We start from the raw sequence: 20,910 nt of genomic DNA, 5'->3' as shown, positions 1-20,910 counted from the left end.
ATTAATATTAAATATGAAAAAAGAAAACTGCATGAGACAACAACCTTCAAGAGGCTGCGCTGAAGCAGCGGCAGACGCGGAGGTAGAGCCAGTGACTGGGGCCGGCTTCGGAGCCGGGGGAGTGGAGATGCTCCTGGGGTTTGGAGGAGTTGGTCTGGCTGCAAGATGTCCCCTTGGGTCAAAGGGTTTGGTGAACACAGCCCTAGAGCCAGAGGCTTCCTTCGTACTTTACTTAGCAGAAAGCAGTAAACTGGGGGGGGGCCCCCCCCCCCCTCAATGTGTGTGTGGGGTGAAATGAAGAGATGCGCCGTGCTCTGGCTCTCCAGGGACTCTTTGGGATGAGGCCATGGGGCGCTCCCCCATCCCTCCAGATGTTCCATAAGGGAGGGAATGGTGTGTGCACAGCTTAGTGGAGGGGGGCACATGGAGAAACTGGCTCCCCACTTCCAGCCCTACACGTGTCTTCTGCTCAGCCAGCATCTCCACACCTCGCTCCCGTTCCTGCCCGGGAATGCGACCCGAGCCCATGGGGAAGCGCCTGTGACTCATCCCGGAGTGTCCCCCCCAGCTCCGTCCCTGCCACAGGTGGCCTTGGGAACAGGCTCTTTGTCCCGTTTCCCCCTCTGCCGAGGTTTCCTTTGTTCCAGCAGCCCCTGGGCTCTCCGGGGCGGGGGATGCTCCCGGAGCCTGTTTGCTCAGCGCTCGCCCCAGCAGCCCCGCGCTGCCTCGGTAAATACCAACCGTGCAGCGCAGGCGGCTCCGGAGGTGCCTCTCCCACCCGGAGCCCTGCATGAGCCGGGGGGAAGCGATTCCCTTCCTAGCGCAGGAGAGCTTAGGGCTTCTTTTTGCTCTGATCTGACAGACCCTGCATGGACGGGAACGGGGGGATCTGGGAGCCAGGGGTTAGCAAGTGTCCCCTGAGCATCCCTCTTGCAGCAGCCGGAGAGGCAACGCTCCCAGCCTGGCTCCGTGGCTGAGCCCCTCTCCCAGGCAGGGCCTCACTCACCCCCCAGAGGTCCCAGTGAGCCCAGGCACTGGTGAAGGTGGGTCTGAGCTGCTTTCAGTGCAGGGGACACTGCCTCCTGCCAGATGGGGGGGGGATTCCCCCCAGTCAGAGGGGGCTTTTCCACCCTGGGGAAGGAACGGCAACGGCTGGGCAGCAGTGCTGCAGCTCACAGTGCTCACTGGACTGTCATTTATTAACCATGCTCAGGCAGGAGGTGCCAAAGGGGGAGGAAGCCTCCAGGAGGGGATTTATCTGCTGGTTTGGGGAGGGAGCTGAGGGCTATAACCCCCTGCATAGTGCAGATGTTGCAGCAGAGCCTGAGTGTGAGTGAGGATGCAAAAGGACCTTTAGCACGGTTGTGCCTCTGGGGGAACGCAGCGCACCCCATCATCAGAAGTGACCAGCATGGCCAGACCCAAAGGCTCCAGGGTCTCATCCTGAACCCCCCCCCAACCTCACTGCAACAAAAGGGCCTCTGAAGGGCCCCATCCCCACTGCTGCACCTGCGGCAGCACAGGGCACCGCGGCCGTTCCCAGGGCATCGCGGTGGGAGAGCTCCCACCCGGGCGAGGCTCGGAGCAGGAATGTTCACCATGGCCTCCTTCCCCTACAGTAAACATGAACGGGTGACCCCGGAGCCCAGGCAGGGCCTGGAACCATCGAGCCGTGGGAATGCAGCGGCCGCTGCGTCACAGCGGGGACCGCATCGAGTCAGGGCTGGGGGTCCCTGGTCCAGCCGTGTCCTGTGCGAGCTGCCGGAGCTGGGCCCTGCATGGAGGGATGGGGATGGGGTTACTCCCTGCTGGCAGCTGGGGAGGATGCATGGAACTGGCACGCGCTGATGCTGAGATGTGTTGGTGAAGTTACACCTTTCTAGCCGTTACCTACAGCGGGCAGAACTGGAAGGATACATAAGGGAACAACTTTTGCAGGGCTCTCTCTTTGTTTCGATCTAAGGCAAGCTTCTGGAATGAAATGGGGAAAATCCCCGCAGGGAAATAGCTCAGAGCCTTGCAAAGGTTTGCTGGGATGCAGCCGAATGGGGAATGGTAGCTCTTGGAATTAGCAGGTCTAGAAAGCAGCAAATCAAGGCTCGTTCTCTTACACCATAACATTGATCTGTGGGGTTCAAGAGGAGGATTTCAGGAGCCAAAGGCCTCTGAGTGGTTTTTTACCCTTTGAGCCCAAAGCAGATGGATGTAGCTGTGCTCTGAAGGATGTAGGAGCCTGGGGGTTGCATGCAGGGGTGACACGCTGGTGGCATCACCACACCGTGTGCCAAGGGAAACCAAAGCCACTGATGATTTACCACCCCTTTGGGTCCAGACATGAGAAGTGAGGCCTGAATCCCACATGTGGGAAGGCTCCACAGCTCATGATCCCGAGCAGAGCCCAGGACCTCTGAAGGGGAAGGCCTGGCTGTTGCCATGCATAGGTCCATTTCAGCTTAACTCAGTTCAGCTCCTTTGCTCTCCCTGAGACAGAGAAAATTCACCATGTTAATATTATGGCACCCACACCATTATGTATTAAATATCTCTGGGCACTAACTCTGCCCCAAAAGGGCAGGGGGGATCCCATGGTTCTCACTGAGTCGGGGCTGGAGGGGTGATCTCTTGCTTGGTTTAAGCCCGATCTGTTCTCATGGCCTCAGTCCATGGAGCAGGCTGGAGGCTGTCACAGTATCCCGCGCGCCGGCAATTTTCCACTCCTGTTTGTCAAAGCCAGGTACATTCTTTCTTGCTCTAGACAGCCTGAATGTGCTGTTCCTTATCTAACCTTGCAGTGATGTGTCTGCGAGACAAGGGATTCAGTGTGTGTCACTCCTGAATCCTGGCATTCAGGACCTGCTCTGGGTGAGCTGCTTACAGCTTTGCGTTGCACGCTGCACAAGACTTGTCCTTTGCGGCTCTTCAAGCACCCTGTTAGTTAGTTCATTATTCTTCCAGTTCATAAACCGGTACTAAGCAGTGTCTTTAGAGACAAGCCAGCCTCTGACACACACATGAAACCCCGTCAAGTGAAGGGGAAGGAGGCAATACCATACATACAACAGCAGAGAACCAGACAGCCCCTGAAATCAACCCTGTGCTGCAAAGTGCTGCCTGATAACGTTCAGCTTGAACCAGGCAGGATGCCTGCGCTTCCTGAGACGTGGGCTCTGCTGCTCTTAGCAAACCTTAATGGAGCCTCTGAGGATGGGAGTTTGTTGTATCTTTTGCTCTTGCCACAATAAAAGCAATCAGAAGCAGCTTCAAAAGCAGCCAAATAACTGTGTCTGCAAAGGTGGGCAAACCCCTGTCCCACTGAGTGCTTCGCTCTCCTCTCTTCCAAGGGCCATGCCCAATGTTGTCCTGGTGATGGGCACAGCTCGCTTGCCAACAGAAACTGGGTTCTGCCCCTTAAATTTAACTCAACATTGGCTTCGGACATCCAACCTCTCTGGAAGCCCCAAACCACTCATCCTACTGCTTCAAAGGCCAACATTTTTCCAGCCTGAGAGCCTGAATTTGGGCTCACAAATCCGTATTGAAGCGGCTGAATGAGAATCCTCCAGAGTCCGTAACTCCTAGGGGATGGAGATGTGCTGTGGTTAACGCTGTGGTTAATGCTGTGGTCGTCCTTATCATCACCAGCCCCACGCAGGGTGCCGGGTCCTTCACAGCTAGTTGGAAGGAAGAGTTCCTTCTGGAGGATGGGGAAATCTGCCTCAGTGATGGATGGTAGGAGCCGCGGGTGTGGAAGGTGGTGGGCAGGCCTCTGAATGCACTCAGATGTGCACCGCAGTGGGTCAGGAAGTGGGGTTTTCTGTGCTGAAAACATGAGGTTTGTTCAGGGGAGAGGATAAATCAGACTCGGAGCTAACCCAACACACAGGGAGGAGCGGGGGGATCCCGGATCCCGGGGGCCTCTGGATTACCCAGGATGGCCACTGTCTTTTTGGAATGGAGCGGGGCTTGGCCCTGCTATGGTTTTCAATGAAAAGTGGAATGATTCCTGGGGATAAAGGCACATTTCACACACAGAAGCCCTCATCACCCATATTGGCATGGGAGAAACCCAGTTTTCCATTGAAACCCTCTCTGGGATGGTTTCCAGCAGGCTTATACACACATCCGTTGGGCCATGTGGACTCCATGGCTCAGGTTTTCCCTGCTTGGAGCCTGGCTCCAGGCACATGGAGTTTGTTCCTCTGAATGAGGAGCATCCTGGGCACCAAACCCAGAGCAGTTTGTGTGTGTGCAGCTGGGAATGAGCAGGATTCAGCGCCTCGCCTGTGTCCAGGGGCACTGGAGCCTCCGGGCTGTGGCACTGGGATTCTGACTGATCCCAGGGAAAAAGAATAAAAAAAAAGGAGAAAAAGGGCAAAAAAGGGAAAAAAAGAAAAAAAAAAAAGAGGCCAGAGGGGGCAGGGAGGTTGGAATGAATAAAAGACCGGGATTAAAAAAGAGAAGGAGAAGAGAGTTTAGGGGAAAAGGGAGAAAAGGAGAAAGAGCTTCACAAAGTGCCACTTAATTCAAAGCTTTGACTTTGGCTTTTCCACCTCGGAAGCATGAAAGCAGCTAAATTAGCAAAACAGAAGTAAACTGTTGACTGCTTCATTGCAGGATTAAGTGTGATAAATGGAGGTTTTGTTCAGCCTCTGTCCAGATGTTGTGTCTACACTGGGTGGGTTTTTCCTTCTTTTTTTTTCCCCCTTCTTCTCCTCCTCTTTTTTACATTCTTGGCCCAAGGCCCATATATATTTTGGATACTGCAGGGAGTATATAATATCATTGGAAAATGATGTGGTCTGGTAACCTTTTAAATAACATTTCCTCCCTCCTCTCTTTTCTAATAGTTTGTTTTTCTTTCCATGTTTTCCTTTTATTGGGGGGTGGGGGGGGGATTTTATTTGTTCCTTTTTTTGGGAAATTCATGAGGCCAAAGTTTTAAAACAGAACACAACAAACCCCTTCCCCCCCAAAAAAAAAGAAACCAAAGCAAGAAAACACCCCATTCCCCTCCCCATTTAGAAGGGGGAAAAGGGAGTTGAGGGACTTGTAAGGGCACAGGCGAAGGATGTGTTTGGGACTTTCCTTTTTTCCTGTCTAGAAAACCTTCCTGATTACACTTTAACGTTCCCAGTGCACATGGCCCAGCAGCTGGACTGGGCCAGGGGCAGGGATCCCGGCTCCTGGCACTGTTTGCTGTCAGACCCCCCCCGACCCCAAAAGCATTGCTTTTTGCTTCCGTTCCATGAAGCGGATGTACCTGTCACTGCTGGAAGCGGCTGATGTGCGGCCTGTCCTGAATCTCACACAGCATCCAGTGGGAATTCAGACCCCAAACAAGCCGGGAAGGAGGCGAGGGCAGTGCCTGCAGAGCTGTGCCCAAGGGGATGAGGGAGCCAACCTCTTCCCTGTATTCCCTAAGGTTTCAGCATCCCCCCAATAGCACAGCCCTATCCTCACATCTCCACCACCGGCCTCACTGCTCCCCTTTTGCCTTCAGGGCTCCAAGGGGTTTTTTCCAGAGTCCACCTTAAAATCCCCTCCGTGCCTCCCTTGGCTCAGCCTGGCTTGGGAGAGGAGCCCGGCCCAAGCTCAAACCGTGCTCTTGCCTCAGCTCACCACTTCAAGGCAGCTCAAGGAGCACTTGGGGGCTCACCCCATGGAAGCAGGACTGTGCTGGATTAACCCTGTGAGGATAGAGCCCTGCTCCCTAGGGTGACACCCTCTCCCTTGGTGTGCTGCAGGCAAAAGGGTGGTAATGAGGGTACCAAAACGGGTTGATTTAACCCCATTATAGCAGCCAGTGAGGGTTCATGGCTGGGGGAATTTGGGCAGAACAAAACAGTGTGTTCCCTGCCCAAACACACTCCTGGAGCGTGGTTGGATGTCAGCACCCACACTGCTTAGGACTAGTTTGCAGTGAGTTTAACAGCCCTTATTGCTTCCCAAGGCAAGGCAAAGGGTGAACCCACTGGGTCCCTTAGTCACTGCCGGGCTGGTGTGACTTGGAATCATAGCATCATAGAACAGTTTGGGTTGGAAAGGACCTTAAGATCATCCAGTTCCAACCCGCCTGCCATGGGCAGGGTCACCTTGCACTAAACCATCTCACCCAAGGCTTCATCCCACCTGACTTATGGAAAGCAATACGGAAGCATCCCTAAGGCAGTGCATGAAACCTGCCATGGCTCTCGGATGCTGCCCCTGCTTGAGGCACAAGAGCCTGGGTACCCATTTCCCAGCACAGCACCGCCCGGGGACATTCCCCCTTCCCCATCCTGTCCCGTGGGGGTTGGTTTTACTGCCAGGGGGATGTGAAAGCGAAAAAAGGTGAGAATTTCAGCAGATAAAAACGCGGAGCAGCAGCCGCTCGCAGCAGTAAACACCTCGGGAAGCCGCGCTGGGCTTCTCTCCCCTCCATCACCTCCTGCCTCCCTCCTCTCCCTTCTCCTTCCCTCCCTCTCTCTCTTTCTTAAGGTAGCAGCGTGGGAGCTTTGCCAAAACACTGCGGTCCCGTGGGGAAGCTTTCCTCTCACTGAAAGAGCCCTTGCGCCTGCCAGCCCAATTAAAACAACGTGAAGGGAAAGCAGCATCTGGAATTGCGCTGCCTCTCACAGCCAAGTCACAATTGTTTAGTCTGAAAGTCGTTTCAGGGAGAGCGGGGCTGGCTGCCTGCGCTGCGGCCCCCACATCTGGATTTGCGGCTAGACAGCCTCTTTGGCTGCAGTCCTGTGTGCATGTGCATTTTTAACTTGAGGATATGCTGACAAGTTAAGAAGTCAGAAAGTCAGTCACAGCAACAGCCTCCGCGGCCCCTTCCTCCCTCCGCCCCTTTCTAACACACACACGCAGTTGACTAAATACAATTTTCTGACATCCTTTCATCTGGAGAGAGTTTCTTCCCTTTCCAGCCTGCAGCTCGGGTCCCCCGTGAGTTATTTGAGCCGAGCCAACACATGCGAACAAAAAGTCTTCTCTTTCGGTGGATGCTCAAGGGCCCATCTGTGCTACCCACGTTTCGCCGGCAGCGGGGCTCCAGTGCGCTCGTGGCTGCTGCTGCAGGGACCCCGTGCCAAGGGGTTTGCTGGTCACCAGCCCCCGTGGTGGTGGTGGTGTGAGAGGGGCCGGGGTGTGATGGGGTTGTGCCCGTTGGGGTGTGTGGAACCGCAGCAGATGCCAACCGCTCCCAGGTAGCCCCTCCATGATGTGGACATGGATTTGGCCCTCATTTAGGTTTTCCCTACTGGCTGTGGCTGAGATGTTGGGGTGATGGACACAGCGGTGATCCCCCCCTGAAAGGGACAGGGAGGGTAAATCTGAGCTTTCATAGACACAGCTCAATGAAGGCCACACTCCCATTACAGCTTGCACTTGTTCATGCACAGCCCAGAAACACCCCGAGCCCTCACTGGTGTGGTTTTGCTATCTCAGGAGCCAGGGCAAAATGTAGAGTGGGGCTGGCCCACAGGATTCCCATGGAGAAACATCTCATCAGCCTGTTAAAGCAAATGTCATAAATCCAGGGTCTGAAAAGCCTGGGAGGGGGGGGATGCTCTGAGGCTTCCCCTCTGGAAAAGCAGCTTTTTTGCCTTTTTCCCTTGGTTTCCACCCACAGCTAAGCTCATCCTGCCCCTCACCCCAGCATCAGGCCTTTGCTCAGCGCAGGTTAACCAGCACCCACAAACGGGGCTCCCTAGATGCCAGGAACATGACAGGGGGATGCTGGGGAATGGCTCTGCCCCGATCCCATGGGATCTGAGGGGCTGCGCTCCGGGGGCTGCTCCTCCCGCACCTCTCCCGCTGTCCCTGTGCACAGCAGCGTCGCCACCAAACTGGTTTAGCAGCTCTGCAGGGCGAGTTCTGTTGTGTCGAAAGCTCCCGAATCCGTGTTGCTCACCAGGTTCTCCTGGATAAATAAATACCAGCATTTCTCTCCTGACCTTTGCTCTTTTGCCGGGTTTCTCCTAAATGCAGAGCATAGGAAACCGCAGCCCGAATACCCCGTCTCCATGGCTCCGTGCGTGGTGGGGCAGGGAGGCATCTGGGAACTGTCTTCTTCAACCTCCTCCCTCCCTGCAGCCTTGGACTTTGGACTCGTAGGAGACCCAGACACATCTGAGCTTCTGCCTTGAGCTGAGGGGCCGGAGGAGGGATGGAAAAGCGGTGCCATCAGTGCCAGCATTCACAAATCCCACGTGGGGCCTCCGGCTTGTTCCAAAAGGGGCTGAAAACCCACACCACGATGCGGTAATGACTGTCCCAGATACAGTTATTGGGGTTTGCTTTGTCTGCCTCCTGCTTTCCAGGCCTGCCAGGATAGCGAGGTCATATCTCCGAGTGAGGCTGGGTGGCCAGAGCTGTTGCAATTGCACCAGGAGTCTCCTGGTAGCCAGTGTTTACTCTGAAACCTGTTGTGTGGCTTTGTTCGCTCCGGCTGGATAAAACACAGCAGATCCAGGGGAGAGAAAACAGTCCTAGAGCAGTAAAAGGGAATAAAGCCTTTAAGAGCCTTGAGCTTATTGCAGCCTTCTCCCTGCTGGACCTGCAAGAGCAGCCCCTTGTCCTCTGGCTGCGCGGCCAAGACCCCAAGGATGCGGGGTGATGGAGCATCGCGATGCTGGCTCTGAGCTCACCCACCCTGAGGGTGTTCTTGCTGCTGGGAAGCTGTGCCTGCCCTCCATCCCTCCTGACTGATGGCTGGGTAAACTCGCCTTGTTTACCCATGTGGGTGTCACACTGACAACAAGCAGGTCTCTACCTGAGTGTGTCATAAGGGAGGGAGGATGGTAAATAAGAAATGACACGTAATGCTGCAAAGCCCTGCGCTACTGGGAGTGAGGGAGCAGCTTCCTCCTCTGCATGGCACGTTGCAGCAGAAGCAGATGGAGGGCTCGGTCATCTCCTTGGAAAACACTGGGGAAAATGACATAAACCACTGAAAAAAAGAGAAGGAATGTTTAACCCGACTGTGGGGTCTTTGGGACAAGGGTCTTATCCTGACTTTGCCCAGCAAGGTGGCTGAAACCCATCACTGCAAAGCCATGGGCAGGATGCAAAAGGCCCCGTTTAAAATCCGGCTGTGATTTCTAAGCATAGTGGGCAAACGCTCTTCCCACTGAACGGTTCAGCTCCTCCAAAAGCACATTCAATCTGTCTTCTCCCGTTTCATCTTTTCACGCTGGAGTCACAAAGTAGAGCAGCCTCCCCCGAAGCAGGACCTTCGAGTGTTTAAACTCAGCTCCAATTCCTCCCATTTACTTCCCAAGTGTCCTTGAGCACATCATTTCCCTCTGCCTCAGGTTCCCCACCTGTGAAATGGGCCTGAAAACACACCGAGACAATATAAAGTGCCTGAGGCGGGACAGAGCCGGCTGCGCCGCGCCGATGTCCCTTGGGTTTAATGAAAGCTGCTCTGCGGAGCGAGCGGCGTGACCGCAGCGTGACAACGGCAGCCTGCCCCATGGAGGTGCTGAGCCTTCTGCCATGGCACTGCTGGAAATGGCTCATCTCAGGCAGCCCCGCACTGATTGCTGCATGAAATATTGCCTGGGAATAACGTCTGCCGTGGGACAGCACCAGCGGATGCTGGAGCTGCAGAGCGGGGATGCTGAGCTTGACTTTAGCAAGGACAAAACTCCGCATCCTGGTCCCCTCTGCCCGTGGCACACACACACACTCACACACATTCATGAGCCCACATTGGGAGTTTCTGGGTTTATTTTACATTTTCCCTCGTAAAGATTTGTGTCCGTGCTGCTCTCGTATCAAAGCCAGCAGTGGCCCCTAGGATAAACATGCGGTCAGAAGACAGAAAACTCCAGGCTAAAACGCTATTCGTTTCACCCATAGCAGCATAAACTGAGAGGCTTTTAAGAAGGGCGAATGGTTTTCAGTAAATCTCTCATATCAGCAGAAACCTTTGAAAGAGTTTGTTTAAAGGCTGTGGAGATAAACAGCCCAGCCAAGTGTTTGTTTAAGATGTATGTACTCTGTGTCGACTGGTAGGCTGGTATTTATATCAAGGGGGGGAAGGAGGGCTGGGATTGCTTTGACCCTTTGCTAGCTCTAGCTGCAGAAACCGGGGTGCTCTGGGAGCCGGGGGGTCCGTGCTGGGTGTCACACAGGGCCCTGGGCTGTAGGGAAGGATGTGTGATGATGTGTGAGGGTGTTGAGGGCTCTGGCTGTGCAGGGGCGTGCAGGGGTCCTGCCTGGGATCTCTGTGCCAGGCACCGGGGAGATAAATGTCTGCTGAGGGATTCCCTGCCTTGGACAGCCTGAAGCTAAGCCCCATGGAGGGAAGGGAGGAAGGAAAGAAGGATGAAGAACCCCGGGGAGCAGATGGGTGAAGCTCAGCACAGCTTGCTCTCGGCCATGGGAGCTCAAAGCCTGAGCCTTTGCCTGCTGCTGGAAGCGGCCTTTGGGCAGCTTAGCAAAAGGTGACTCAGCACCAGTGGGGTCCAGGCTTCTCCTGTCCCTGCAGGGATCTGACCAGGAGAGCACAAGCAAAGGGGAGCAGAGACTTCCCTGGTTGTGTCACCTTCCCTCTCAGACCGGGGTGTGAATCATCTGGATGGCTTTTCCTCCCTAAACCAAACAAGATGTGGATGCTGAGCAGCAGAATTTGGCCTGTTTCCTGGCCTGGGAGGGTGTGCAATATCCATCAGCTGGGCACCTGAATAACGCTTATAGCATCTCCCCTCATCCTGCACAGCACAGCCTGGATGCACTCAGTGCTCCTTCTGCCACTCCTAGGACAGATCCTGGGGTAAGGATCAGAGTGTTCCACACATCTGCAGCCATGGGAAGTGAAGGGGAAATGCTGCAAACAGCTGACTGTCAGGTGGAAATGGAACACAGAGAGCCCAGAGCTCAGCTGGTTTAAATCAGCATCTTCACACCAGTTTATAGGGGCTGAGGTGGTCCCATGTGTTCTGAGATGCAGCCAATCCTCAGCATGGGCAGCCCTGGGATAAAAGGGGCTCAGTTTGGTGGGTGCTTCCCTAGGAACAGGAGCCTTTCTCCCTGCAGTGGTGTTTGCACCCTGCAGGCCCTGTGTTGGGGTTTGTACCTCCTCATATGATGGATGAGGTTCATGTGCCTGTCACAGGAGCATTCTATCTTGAAGGTGAGTCTTGACTTGGGTAGGGAGTCTGTCTGTGTGATGTTTTATAGCCAGGGCAGTGCACAGCCTGCTCTCCTAACCTGCTCTGTGTTGTGTTGAAGCTGGTCAGGCCACGGCTCTTGTAAGTGTTGTAGAGATTCAGATCAGTGCAAACCCCACAGCTGAAAGAGAAAATTCAACCCACAGAGAGAAAAGGAACTTTTTAATCAGCAGGAACTGAGGTTTGGAAGGAGAAAATCCTTCAGTTGACCCAGGGGCTTGGTTACAGGGAATCAGATGATCCTGTTCTGAGCTTTCAAAGCTGTTGTCATAGTTTTTAAGTGTTAGGTACTAAGTGTTGTCTAAACAACTCCATTCAAAATGCTTGCCCATTCCTGGGGATGCTCTCAGTCTGCTCCTGTTCCCCTATTTCCATTCAGAGACTGCTGAAGCTGACTGGTTCCCAAAATGGTTCAGTTTGGCCAAACCCAGCAGTTTCTGTTGTATTTGCCCTCATTGCTCACTGACCTGCCTCTTCAGATCCCAAGTTATTGAGGACCTTGATGTCTGCTATGGCAATGCAGGGCCATGCTGATCTCTTCTTGAAGCCTTGTTATGAAAAACATCGTGGCCTCCCTCAGTCACACATTGCCAAATCCTCGTACAAAGTTTTCCCTAACCTCGATCTGGAAGTGAAGCCCCTTTCTGCTCCTCTCATGCTGGGAATATGGACAGCAGTTGATCCCTGTCCTCCTCACAGCAGCCTTTTACACCGCCGGGCTGTTATCTCCTGCCCTCCTTGGCCTTCTCCAGACCAGACTAAACAGACACAGCTCCTCCGCTCTCTCCTCGTGGGTTGTGTTTTCCAAATCTCTTATTGATGCTTCTCTGCTTGCTTTTGAACTCCACCCCCCCCCATCATTGACTGATCTCCCCCCTGCTGCATCCCGCATGGGCAACTCCTGAGCTTGTGAGCAGGCACCAACCTCCCTGCTCCATCACTGCCTCGCCAGCCTTTTGCTTCTCATTCCCTGTGCCTTTGCCCTCATGAGTTCATTCAGTTGTTCCTTCCTTTTACTGTGATGGTTCTGAGCACCCATCCTGTGCCCCCCTCCAGTGTGCTGCATGCACTGAGCTTACCACCAAAACTGGGGGCAGCCCCTCCTGCCCCAGCCTTGCAGAATCCAGTTAGAGCTGGATGCTCTTGGGGTCCTTTCCAACCCAAACCGTTCTCTGATTCAAAGTCTTTCAGTGTGGTAGCAGGATGCTGATAACTCCTGGTGTGCTTTCCCACCCAGCTGTGCCTCTGCAGGGTGATGACTTCATCTCCAGACCATGTTACCTTTGTTTGCCTACGAGACTGCACTGGAGCCTTCCCGCTCTCCCATCCCTGCTCCAAACAAGCCCATGTCCTCCCCATTCCCTCTCAGCTCCTTACAAATTGATTCCTTAAGAATCTAATTGGGTATTTCTCCAAGTATCGATTTACCCTAATTCCCTCCCACCCCCCAAATCATAGACAATGGGATTGTTTCTCCCAGTTCTCTGGAATTCACCATCCAAGTTCCTGTTGATGTGAATCAATGAATCAGAGATGGTTTAGTTCCTCCTTACATAGGACAGGGAACCACAGAGCTTCCTCTAAGCCCGTCCCCACTTGGAGTGGTGGCCGCATCTGAGTGGCAGTTTGTGACCAGGGTGAAGAGCCACCAGGTCTGATACTGGGGTGATGGCAATGGAGGGGGCCAGGGCTTGTCCTGGCTCTGGTCCATGGTGATGCTTGCAGCAGATCTCTTTGTGAGACTGTCTCACTCAGGCTCTTTCTGTGCCCATCACCTCTCCTTGTATCATGGAAGCAAACCATGAGAAACCCCTTCATTCACTCAGTGGGAATTTGGAGTTTCTCGGTTCCTTTTCAAGCCCATAAACGCCCATTCCCTTCCCTGGCTTGGTTCTCCTCCACCCTCTTCTAATGTGTGTGCAAAGGAAAGCCCTGTACGAGATACTGATTTCAAACCCAGAAGCCAATACTTTTCTTTTCAAACCTCAGCATTTCATCCTTCCTGTAAGGAGGAAGGAAGCCCCTTTTGTTGAGTACACAGCCTGTAATTTCCCTGTCAGATCCCAGCAGCGGGTCAGTGTTGTGACTGACTGACTGAGGATCGCTCCCTTAAGGGTAATTACACTAAATTCCCTTTTGAAGGACAGCTTTCCCTGGATATGATACAAGGAACCCGCTTTTTTCCATTCACTTAAATTCATGAATTCAGTGGCTGTCACTGAGCATGCAGCAGCCGGGGACTTGTGCCCCTTCCAGCTCCAAGGCGAAGCCTGAGGCAGCGGTGATGGGCACACGCAGCAGATCCCCCCCCAACGCATCACCCATGGAGGAGCTGGGCTGAGATGAACCTGGATGGGAGCTCCCTGTGGATGCGGAGGATGGAAGAGGGGTGCAGATGGATGCGGGATTTCTCTGCCCAGCTCCACGCATGATGCTGCTCTTCCTCCCTTCTCTCCACCTGGGTGGCATCGCAAGGCTTCATCCATTACTGCCTGGCATCTCGATTGCTCCTGTGGGCTCACCCACCATGTGTCCAGGAGTCACTCATCAACAACAAACAGTTAAAAGGAAGAAAATAGGCTGGAAATATCAATGCACTTTGGTAACAATAAACCCTGCTTTTAATTTATGCTAATATGTAGGGTTGTGGTGACAGTAAGAACAAAATTACAGAGTGGCTTTCTAGCTGGTAATTATCCCTCCATTTTCGTTGCTCGGGAAGATGGACACACAATTATGCTCTCTTGCTGTATATTAATACGGATTCTTGACATCTTCAGCAGACCTGGAGCTGTCATCGGGCTTTTTGTCTACTTTAATTGAAAATTAATGGTTACTGTGTTACCAGGGAAACGGTGGCAATGGACGCCAATAGCGCTCACATATCAAACAGGCACTGGTGGCATTGTCTGTCCGGGTTGACCTTGAAAGTTGAAAGAAAAACTTAAATTAAAAAATAAAAAAGGTGAGAGGGGTAGAAAAGAAGGAAAAAAAAAAAAACCTTGGAAAAAGAGGGTTGGACACTGGGAATGGAGGGGAGAAAGGGAAAGAGGGATGTGAAGGGGAAACTTGGTGCTGGTTGTGTCTCGCTGGGGGTTAAAAGGGGGCTTGGAAATGAGGGAGTTGAGGTGGCAAAAGTGAAGGGTGTTGGAGTGTGTAACCCGTGCGGTGTCTCATGAGCAGCTCCAGGGTGTGCGAGTGAGTGGTGTGTGCTGGGCAGGCGAGGAGCCTGCGGATGGGCTGCTCAGGGGGATGGCAATGGTCTCTGTGGATATAAGAGGGCAAGAGGGAGGAAAAAAGGCAAGAAAAATGGAGAGAAAAGGGCTGAAAGGAAGAGTCCAGATTCGCTCTGATGGGGTGGCAGCAGACCCACAGGTTAAAGCACCCCCACAGTGCTCTGGAGAGCTGCACTACAAGGGACCCTGTGGCCCCACAGAGATAAGAGCAGGGGCACACAGAGGGGCTCTGCTCCCTCTGCATCAGGAGCCGTGGGACTTGCTCCTCTTGGAAATGCAGTTTTGGGGAGGTTTTGCTTTCCCTCCTAAGCTCACCCAGGAGGGATGCAGCAGTGGCTGCCCCTGGGCAGGAGGACCCCAGGGAGTGAGGAGCTCCCTGCCAACAGTGGGTCCCACTTTCTTGTACCCAAGTGAGCTGCACAATTGGCCTGGCTTTTCCTCCTTGAGGTTCCCTTGGCCCTGCTTTTAGGAGCATGGGGAAAGGCAGCTGCTCCGCTTTCCCATGCACAATAAAATGCCACCTTAGAGGAATGGGATTTGGTAAGAAAGCTGTCACCACCCCAGGTGTGCCTGTTCCTACCCAGAGGTGTCCCATCAAGAAGAGCTGTGGAGAATGGAATTGGGAATAATCTGGTCAGGAAGTGAAACAGTGACATTTCAGAGTCCCTGTGGAAAACGTGCCCATGGCTGCTCCTGCTGCTCTAACGCATCCTCCCATGGGACAGCGCTCGGTCTGGTCCAGCTGCACCAGGGGCAGCAGAACACACCGGCTGCATCCTCATTCCCCTTGGGATGTCTCTGGATGCAGCATTGAGGTGAACACAGCCTCTCCAGGAAGGCAACCGGGACCTTTCTGAAGGCAGAGCCCGTCCTCCTCCCGAGCAAACAAGAAGCCAGACAGAGCAGAGGCTTGCCTGAAAGCCAGAGTCTGTTTTCATTTTCCCCTCATCCCTGATCCCAACCTTAATCCCTGCTCTGAATCCTGTCAGCCCGGCTGTTCTAGCACTGACATTGCTGCAGGCATCTTCTCCGCCGCCTTCCCTCAGATCTGCCTCCTCCTGGGACACCTAAAGAGGACTCTGAGATTTCTGTGTTGCTGGATGGTTCGCTCCGTGCCCTGCAGCAAAGCGCTGGGATCCCAGGGGAGGATGCAGGCAGAGGGGGACAGGGCTGTGATGCTGATGGGTCGGTGCTGGTGTGTGGCGGTGGAGGGCTGTGGCTATCTCACTGGGGTCAGCCAAAAGCAAGGGGAGGGCAGGACACGGTGCTGCTGCCTCCTGCAAGTGCTGGTGGGGAGATGAAGCCGTCACCCCAGGACAGTTTATCCCAGTTCTGCTGTCAGGTCGTTACCATAATGATGTGCTGGAGTATTTTACCCAACTCTCCATCGATCTGAGGCTGTAAATGTCAGTGATAGACTCATCACTGGGGCAGGGGCTGCAGGAATTGGTTCTGATGAGGCCTGACTGCCTTCCCTTTGCCACCCATGCAGCTGGGCTGGGGTGGGATAACCATGGGATAACGGAGGGTGGGTGTCCCAGCCCTGCCATCAGAGGGGCAGGTCCCACCAGCTCTATCCTGTTTGTGTGACACTGGGAGCCAACGCTCCTGGTGATGGTGCTGAGCCCATCTTGCTTTGATCCTCCGTGATAAGGAAAGGAAGAAGTCTGCAGGCTCAAATCTTCTTGAAGCAACAGCACGGGATTGCTGCAGGGTTTGGGGATTCTGCATCTGCGTCTCCAAAGCTCCCATGGCATCGAATCCGAGATCCAAACACCCCTGGGTGGGTGCAAAGCTGAGGCCGTCCCATGGCTGCAAGTCGCAGGCTCCCCATTCAGGCAGGTTTCCCCTATAAGAAGCAGCCAAGCTGAGCTGTGTGATTCCCAGCAGGTGTTCCACTTGGATTGGGGAGGGACGATGGTTTCTCATACTCATCCTCAAGCTCTGCGGCCCCTTCCCCATCAGCTCCCATGGGAAGCAGTGGAGAAGAGCTGGGACTGGCAGCTCCTGATGCTGTAAACCCACCAAGTTACCCCAAACTCAACCCTTAGTGTAAGAAACAGAGCAGGATCTTTAGGACATTCAAGGTGGCAGAAGGGCAAGGCTCAGCTATGGGGTCCTGGGAAGGGTATGCACCATCACCAGTGCCTATGGGGGAGGGTCTGACCCCTGGTAAACCCCCTGGACAATGGGACACCCTGATACCAGCACCTCTCCCCATGCTTTAATCGCCGCTGCTGCACGTGTCTGAGCGAGTCTAAGTGCAGCAGCGTAAAGGTTTTACTGTGGTTTATGTGGGCACTTGCAACATGGGCCCTGAGTGTGGGGTGTTTTATTCTCTATATGGGGACTTTAATAGGGCATGTTTGGATTTTATGAGCCTGTGTGCATGGGGTTTATGGCAGGAAAGGTGGGCATTTTAATGAACTGCTCAAGACACAGGAACAAGAATGGAAAGATGTTTTCAGTGGCCCCTTAATAAATAACAAAGGACCCCTCCATTTAAATGGTGCAAGTAATAAAAAATGTGTGTATATTGTTGAACATACATAGTCCCTGTGACGTTTAAAATCCATTATTAACTTCAGCTCTTTGTGTCCGCTACCCAGGCAAGAATCCTTTTTGCCTTTGGGGTTGCCAGTGCAGGATGGATGATGTGAGCCTTGGTGTGTATGGAGGGGCTGCTGCTGCTCACCACGCTCTTTGGAACATCCCAGCAGTGTGGAGTGACTGGAGAGGGCCATAGATGGGTACCAGCAAGTCCTGGGATGTTCAGAGGGGAAAACTGTCTGTCTGGGGCCATAAAGGCATTTTCTCCCCTGGAAAATGCCCTGTGCTTGTCCCTTCCCATGGCAGTGTGGTGGGTGAGGGCAGAGCATCCTGTGATGGGGGCATGCTGTGAGCAGTGGGGCTGGTGCCAAGGTGCTGAGCCAGTCCCATGCCAGCTCCAGGGGCAGTCTTTTGGCTGCTGCTCTCCTGCTTCTCGAGCAGATGAACGTCAAGAGGGCTCGGAGCGCGCCGCATCCTGCAGGACCCCAGGGCTGGATTCCTGCAAGAGCCTGAAAATATCCTTCTTTTCTGAAGTGTTTGGATAGCAGGACTTGGCCGATTTACCTCATAACATCTCCCGTTGGCCTAAAGCCGAGGGCATTAGCAAAACTGTGAGCCAGATAAATGGTTCTAGGGCTTTTTTCTCCTCCGTATCTGCTGTTACAATAAAAAACGGCCTTTTCCAACCAAGTGCCTCCTGTTAACCCCAGCGGTGCCGGGCCGGTGCAGGAGCACAGGGAGGGAATGGGGATGTGAATGAGCCAGGGCTGGGTTTGCACAGCTTGAAGTGGGAAAAGCCATGGAAAAGGTTTATGCTTCCTGGCATGGAAGCCTGGGGCAGCAAGATCTGTGGGTAGACATGGTACCCGGAGGAGCTGGTTTGATGTGCCCATGCCATTGTGTCAGATGCAGCTCCCAGCTGACGGGGTGTCTGCTTCCAGATGCCAGCTGCGTGCTCTGCACCAGTGTTCAACATGAAGCAAAGAGGGTTTGGGGTTCATCCCCTTGTGGCTGCTGTGCAGGTGACACAGAGGAGGAGGTGGCATGTTCCATATTGACCAAGAGAGCAGGAGCTGCTGGGGGAAACATCAGCATCAACTCCGCAGGGCACAAACGCTCTCTGCACTTAGAGGTGTAATAAGGTACATTGGAACCACCGGTGCTGCACAGCAAAGGGTCGGTTTGCAGAGGCAAAGGGGCTTTAATATCCAATAACCCCAATTAACCTGCAACAAATTCCCAGCCCTTATTTTGTGATGCTTGCGGGGAGAGAGGAGCAGGACCCTGAGGCCCATTTGGGCTGCTTGTGGAAGCTGTGAAGTTGCTGGGTCAGGAAGAGAGTGAAGGGAACCAGTGGGGTCCATCTTCCCCCTGGTCTCCAGCTCAAACCCTGCCGTGGGTGCTCGCTATGACCTGAAGCAAGGAGATACTGATTTTCCTAAGTTAAACTGCTTTAAAAAGGACAAATCCATCAACATTGAGTTCAGGCACTCAGAATCCGGCTCCGACTTGGAGCTGGGGTGGTTTTGCTGGGACACAGTGGCTCTGAGCTGGGTAATAACTGGTGTTCTGGTATTTGGGCTCTTACACCCATCCAAACACCTCTGCAGCTACGCTCCGGTACCTGATTTGGCCTCTGGGAACGATGCCACGGTTAACTGCCAGCTTCCTCAGTGTAGGGCTCAGGCTCTGGAGCAAGCCCAAACGCCGGATCGGGATGAGCCGAGCTCCCGGCACACCCAGTTTGGACCGGGCGAGGTGCGCACCTCCCCGAACGTTGGTGACCTCATGCCGCAGACATGGATGAGGTCACTGGGATAATTGCTCTCCCAAAACGCTCTATCTTGCGGGAAGAGGATGTTATGAAGCCGGAGAACTTGCTAGGGCAACAAAAACCACCCCACATGGGGCGCCCCTGGCCGAGAGCGCTCCGAGGGGAAACTCACGGCAGAGCGTGCCAGGACCTCCGAACAATGGGCTGCAGGCTCCGGGGGCATGGCAGGAGAAGAGACGCCGGCAGCTGAATGCGGCGCTGGGGGAAGCCAGGGGATAATTGCAGGAGGAGGAAGATGTGCGGTACCTGGCGGGGAGGGAGAGGGGCCTTGCAGGGACCTGCCCTCCCCAGGGCTCGCTCAGCGGGCGGGCAGAGCAGGGCGAACACCCCCCAGCACTCCCCATCCTTGCTGTGCTGGGTTCTTCCATGGGGAAAGAGCCACACGCATCCGAAATCTCTTCCTTAGCCTGCCGGGCAGGCTTCTTCTCCCCCATTTCTGCCCCTCAGGGCACTGCAGGTGCCTGGGGGTGTGCGGGTTGCTCGGCTCTGCAATGGTGGGTTCATTCGGCAGCATGTTGTGCCTCAGTTTCCCTTCTGGTGAATCCGCAGGAGCGATGCTCTGCCACCCTTTCACAGCACTCAGAGCCTTGCTTGCAAAGGTGAACCAGGTATTGCTCATCCCACCCTTCCTTCCCTTGCCAAGGAGAGCTCCAATGTGTTTTATCCTCCTGGATAAAGTCACTCCAGCCTGAAGGACATGGGCTCAACTCACAGACCTCGCTCAGGATGTTCCTTTATGCTGGTTCTTCTCCCTGTAGCCCCACGACAGGTATCCGAAAAGGAGCCGAGACCAGTCCTACTAAACCTTCCCAGTTGTTGGGACAAGGCAGAGACCGAATGTGAGTGAATTTCACAGGGAAACAACCAGAAATACTGCACCAGGAAAAGAAATAATAATAAAGAGAAAAGCTGGGGGGAAAAAAAATACCCATTCAATGGAAAAAACTCAACTCTTCCCTGAATAAAGCCGACAAAAATGCTGCCGTAGTGAGCTGTGACATATGGTTACACAAATAGAAACCACAGAGGGGAAAATCATGTTTTCTCTTTCATTATTTATCACTCTCTAACTGTCTCCAGCTGGGTGAGTAAACAGCCTCATTGGGCTGTAATGAGAACAGCCTGCTGCTGCCACTGTGCTCGGGGCTGCCGGCATGCACCCGCTGCCCCTGCGCCACCAGCACCGGCTGCGGGGGGTCATGGGGACACCCCAGCACCCGTGCGTGCTTAACCAGGCGCAGGCCGGGAGTTCAATTCATGGGGCTGCTCCCGGTTATTGTTCCAGGGGAATTATGTGCCCAATTTCCCCCCTGAGCCGCGTTGCAAATTGACTCCTAAGTGTCCCGTGAAATGGCTGCATAATTCGCACATTTGAGAAGCGGCTGCAGGAACGGGCTGAGCTGGGGCTTGGCTCGCCTTGCCTTGGCTTTGCTTCCTTCGCCTCGCTCGGGTTCCAGCTGGTTTATTTGCCCACCCCGCTGCTCTCACAGGGTTTCATCGCAGGGTCGGGGGCTCTGAACGCATCTGCCCTCCTGTCCCATCCCCAGCGGCTCCACAAGGCCAAGTCCTGCAGATCTCACCTTCCTGAGGACCAGACCCAATGCAATGGTCCCTTCCCAGCCCCGTTCCCAGGAACCCCAGCATGGAGACTCTGTGGATCCCAGCAGCTGGGCTCCATCTCCCGTATCCCACTGCATTTTCCCATTTGCTTTGCTGGGGTGGGGGGATCAGACTTTAAGATTCAGATCCCCCCTGATTAGGGCAACCTTTGGATTAGGCTCTGAATTAGGTCAGGGTGCGGGATGCTTCAGCCTCCCGGGTGCTTTTGTCTTTCCTTCCTTGCATCTTTCCTGGGGCATGGCTGAACTTGAGCCTCCCTGCCTTGTGCACATGGACCAAAGGGTGAGTTCCATTGGGCACAATGGCCATGGCCCAGCTTCCAGCAGCACAGGACCCTTGGGAAAGCTCAGTCATCACCAGCCCCATGTAGCACCGCATCCATCTGAGCCTTCTGGGAGAGAAAGGTCTTTGCTAGGAAAGTCCTTGAGCATCGACGAGCAATTTCCCATGAAGATTAACCCATTTCTGAAGTCAGGAGCGACCGTCCCGTCCCCTCCGTGCCCGAGTC

General features: G+C 54.1%; 1 protein-coding gene across 1 annotated transcript in view; it reads right to left on the bottom strand.

Moving 5' to 3' along the window:
* Positions 1 to 19,946, bottom strand: part of OARD1 (O-acyl-ADP-ribose deacylase 1) — a 116,355-nt gene extending 96,409 nt beyond the window's left edge. Inside the window, exon 1 of the mRNA XM_061363009.1 lies at positions 19,943 to 19,946. The gene's annotated coding sequence lies outside the window, so the exon portion shown is untranslated. The remainder of the gene's footprint in view (positions 1 to 19,942) is intronic.
* Between the last annotated feature and the right edge of the window lie 964 nt (positions 19,947 to 20,910).

This window comes from Neopsephotus bourkii, unplaced genomic scaffold (assembly GCF_033783945.1).
Source record: "Neopsephotus bourkii isolate Nb327-2 ecotype Australia unplaced genomic scaffold, CSIRO-AGI_Nbou_v1 NB_1139, whole genome shotgun sequence".
Taxonomy (NCBI): Eukaryota; Metazoa; Chordata; class Aves; order Psittaciformes; family Psittacidae; genus Neopsephotus; species Neopsephotus bourkii.
This window is presented reverse-complemented; position numbering and strand designations above follow the sequence as displayed.